This window comes from Convolutriloba macropyga, chromosome 2 (genome assembly GCF_964194025.1).
Source record: "Convolutriloba macropyga chromosome 2, txConMacr16.3, whole genome shotgun sequence".
Classification (NCBI taxonomy): Eukaryota; Metazoa; Xenacoelomorpha; order Acoela; family Convolutidae; genus Convolutriloba; species Convolutriloba macropyga.
Genome location: NC_134469.1, coordinates 21116945 through 21122032, shown reverse-complemented (window position 1 = coordinate 21122032; position 5088 = coordinate 21116945).

Sequence of the window (5088 nt, the reverse complement as noted above, 5' to 3'; positions counted from 1 at the left end):
TGAAGTTTGGAGTGCTCGTGGAGACCATAACCCTAGATGATGGAAAAGTGATCAAAAAGTATGAAAATCTGAGGTTTTTTGATTCATTCAAAATGATGAATTCGTCTCTCGAAAAGTTGGTTGACATTTTACCAAGAGATCGTTTTGGAATATTTGCTTCTGTCTTTCCTAACCTATCCTCAACAGAATTGAAGCTCCTCCAGCAAAAAGGATGTTACCTCTATTCATATGTTAGCGGTCGAGAAAAGTTCACCGAAAAATCCCTACCGCCATTTAATGAATGGCATAACACTTTAGAAGGAAACGAAGTAACAATAACTCAAGAATACTTGAACCACGTCAAGACGATATGGAACACTCTGAATTGTGAAACTCTACAAGACTACCACGACGCATACCTGCAAACCGATTGCGCTCTTCTCGCATGCGTTTGTGAGTTCCACAGAGAGCTCAGCTTCTCCACATACAAACTCGATTGCATGCACTTTTACACACTGCCTTATATGGCTAAGGAAGCATCTTTGAGAATATGCAAGGCAGAAGTCGAATTGCTTACAGAACGCGAGCAACTCGATATGATAGAAGGCGCAGTACGTGGGAGAGTATGTTCAGTCTAAGAGATGAGAAAGTTTACAGCAAATAATAAATATTTACCAGATTATGACTCTTCACAACCCTCGGCATTTGGCTTCTGCGTGGACGCAAATAACCTATACGGTGGCGTCATGCAGAATGATAAACTCCCTCAGTCAGATTTTACGCTAAATTCTGATATTACACTGGCTGAGATACTAAACTGTCCTGATGATAACCCTGTCGGTTACTTCGTGGAAGTCGACTTGCATTATCCAGCAATTCTACACGTTTACCATCAGGACTTCCCCCTTGCCCCATAAAAAAATAATGTTGAGGATGACTGGCTCAGCGACAGTAAATTTGCGAGAGAGTCATAACTTACCTCCCTCAAAAGTTCTAAAACTGTTGCAGACTTTTTTCGACGAAGAACACTATGTGCTGCATTACAAGCTGTTGAAACTGTATGTTAACTTGGGATTAGTGGTTAGGAAAATGCATCGTGTGCTACAGTTTACTCAAAACAATTGGTTAACACCCTATATAACCTTAAACAGTGAGAAGAGACAAACGGCTTCGAATAAATTTGAGGAGAGTTTCTATAAACTAATGAACAACGTCGTTTATGGGAAAAACAGCGAATCGAAACGTCGACGGATGAAAATCGAGCTTACGAAGGACGCAAGACGAACCCTAACCATAGTAAGCAAGTTTGAGTTTGATAAATTCAAAGTGTTTGGCGAGAACATGGCAGCTCTCACCTCCCGCCCAAGAAAGATCCATTGGGATGCACCAACTATAGTAGGGGCCACCATACTTGATCTACCGAAATACTACATGTATCAGTTTCACTATGAAACTTGCGATCTTCATTCGACTGTCGATTACTCTATAGTGATACTGATAGCTTGCTATACCGGATCATTTGTGAAGATCTCTACCGTGAACTGGAGGAGAGCAATGTTCTTGATCAGTTTGACTTCTCAAATTACCCAGCAGATCACAAACTGTACAGCGAAGAAAATAAACGCGTCGTCTTAAATTTCAAAGACGAATTTACTGGGGATTATATTAAAGAGTTTATATGCCTGAAACCAAAGCTGTACAGCATTACTTCTGCTTGTGAGTATTTTTTTTACGTTTAATGATTCAATAAAAAACTAACAAAGTAACAACTAACTTTGTATGATTGTCATGATTTGACTGTTTTTTTATTTTCATAGGTAACCGAAAAATGCCCGCCAAAAGATTAACCAGAGCAGCCCAAAATTTGCTTCGACATGCAGACTACAAGAATACACTTATGACTGGTGGTACACTGCGCGCTGAAAATACAAGGGTTGTTTCGGAAAAGCATGTTCTACAAACGGTTTTAACAAATAAAATATGTCTCTCTGCCTTTGATAACAAACGCCACATTTTGAACGGGGGAATTAAAACACTAACATTTGGCCTAACCCTGTAAATTTTGTGTTTATGAGTGCTAATATACGTTTCAATAAATTGTTCGCTTGCAGCTCTTATCGGAACGAAATTGAATTTAGAACAAAGTTGGCTGTTTGACCGAAAACAAGTTTGCCGCCTTGGAAATAGTCTTACATAATCACATCTGGTAAAGAATGAAAGTTAATCCCTTTCCGTCCAGGATAACCCCCTATTATCCCATGTTTAAGTATCGTAGGATAACCCCCCCTCTCTTGAGACAGTATTTACTTACTACTCTCTTTGTTAACAAATAAAGTTTTACTTAGAGCTTAAACAAACACAACAAAAACATAAATAAGCATCCTTAGATAGAGTAACAATTATTACTCGGCCCCTAGGACCTTTCTATTAATATCATTTAGGTCATGCTTTTTATTTCTAGGTTAATTATTTACTAGTTTGTTCGGATTGTCTAGATTGGGACTTAAGAGTCCAAATTATGGCTCTATTTTCTTTAATTTCTTGAAATTTTGAGGATCAATTGATTTTAATAAAGTCAATAGCAAATCAATGTTTTTGATAAAGTTCGATTGAGCATTGTTGTTGATTTTTTTTTACTTACTTCATGGGGTCAAGTATTTTCAAATATTCAAATATCAAATATTTTCTTCCCAGTGTTTAGAAATTGGAAGAAATTTTCATACATCTTTATGTGGTCTTCGGTTATTTTATAAGCGGCGTCTTTCCGAAAGAAACAGCAATTCAACTCATTATTTAAGTACGATACGTACTTAAATAATCTATATGGAAATTTTGGAGTTGATCAGCTTATTACCAGTAATTTATGATTAAAAAACATTAAAAGCAGATCCAACTAGGGTGATAAGTTGGGACAGCTAAGTTATAACCAAAAACTGTTTCAAATGCCTAGCTAAGTTGTACCCACTTTCAGATTTTAGCGCCTGGTAATTTTGTACCCGGTTTCTCTAAGCATCCGTTTATTCAGCAGTTTTACTAGCCTGAACTCGTCGTAAACACTGAATTATGCGTCACTATTCCACTAATTATGCTGCTGGTTACCTCAACTGTCCAATTACGCTAGCTCTTGCGTCAAATTTTTGTTAATCGTATATTAGACTACTCGTTTTCGACGTACCGAATTACTAATGGATTGAAACGAGTAAAAGCCACATGAAACTATCCATATGTTAGAACAAAGTTTTAGTCGTCCAAGGGAATTAGTGCCCGGACACCAGGGCGCTCGCGCCCGAGTGCTGGGTATGAGGCCCCAGAGGGACTAAAATTTTGATCAAACGTATTTAGAGAACCAAAGGGCACGAAAGTGTTGAATTTCATTTGAAATTGAAGTTAATTGTACATTTTTTTAATCTGTTTACTTTTTAAATTTCAATTTTTTGAGATGAGATGAAATCAAAAATAAAAAAGTTGAAAAGTTCAGAGAGTCTTAAAATATACAGGAATTGAAATAAACCAAACATCTCGGTCTCCAATAGCGAAGCAGCCAATTATTTATAGCCGTTTGATTCGAGTGTCAAAAATAGACTTCTTAGTTTGAAAGATTGAACTTAGACTTAAAGAAGTTGAAGAGGTTTGATTCAAACGTCAAAAGTTTTTTAGTTTGAAAACGTGGAAGTCTAATTTTTTGTAACTCGGACAAAAAATTAGTACCCAAATTTGGACTTTCCATTGAAAGTCTAATTTTGTGTCCTAATTTTTTCTCTTAGTTACAAAAATTGAAAAATTTTCACATTTTCAAACTAAAAAATCTAACCTTTGACGTTTGAATCAAACCACTTCACCCCTTTCATTCTAAGTTCAATCTTTCAAACTGAGCTCTCTGCCTCGAAATTTGCCCAATTAGACTTTTTTCAGATGTAATACAATGGAATTTACTAAACGAATAATTTAGGTATAAAAACTCGCAATTTTGAGGAACTAAATTGCTAAATTGTCTCTATTTTAAAAGTCCAGATTTGATGTCTGAACAAAAGTTTGGGTTTAGGAATGCAAGCTTTTTATTCACGCGGGGCGACTTCTGTTTTCCTTGGTATTACGAAAATTGTAAACAACCAGTTTGTCGAGTTTTATGTAAGGATCACGAAACGATGTGAAGCGAAACACTGATTTGCACTGAAATTGCGTTTTTCGGCCCCAAAGTTCTGTTAACAACAAAATTTTGTTGTCAAGCAGTAGTAGTGTATAAGTAAAAAAAAGTTGAGTTGTGAAACACAAATTTTTCTCGCTCCTGAAAAGACGATTTTTGCCAAAATATCAGAACCCATTGGTTGGGAAAATCCAATTTTGAATTGAATACAGTATTGTAGAAAAATTTTGGTCAGCCGAGATTCCTGAAGCCAAGTCAACAGAAATTTTTTGATTGAGACACGTGGGGTGATCTTGAATTCACCTTGAATTTACTTGCTAAATAGAAACAAAGTGATGCTAACAAATTATTCAATTTTCCAGGTATTTTTGGTATTTCCGCCGACATTGTGTATAGCACAGTTCAGTTTCCCCAAATATCTCAAAATCTCACATTAGGGGCGTCTCGGTTGTTTTTCGTAATTGAAAAATTCACGTTCCAATCTCAGTTCCAATAAAGTTTTCTTCGTGGGGCAGCCCATATTAACGTATGCAAAAAAACAAGTGCACTTGTTAATTAAGCACATTAGACTACAACTTTCGACGATCGTTATTCATAGTTTAATTTGGGCTTCTGCCTCGTTTCAATCTACTGTAATAACTCATCGATACGACGTATAGCAGTAGTCGAATAGACACCTATCATTGGAAAGTTTACGTAATACTCAGTCCTATTGGAGAGTTGAGGATTAAAGCACCTGTTCAACTCGTAGTGCCGCAGTTACAGAGCACGTGTCATTACATAGTAAATCATTATGCAAAAATATGGCACGCGCGTCTGGGGGGTGCAAATAATATGCGCCCACTAAGATGGGGGGGGGCACAAACGGAAAAGATCCAATGCTGGACACAAAAATATCTCGCATATTGATCCTAAATTAGTTGACATTAATGCCCATTGGAGAGATGAACAACTTTGTGAAAGTA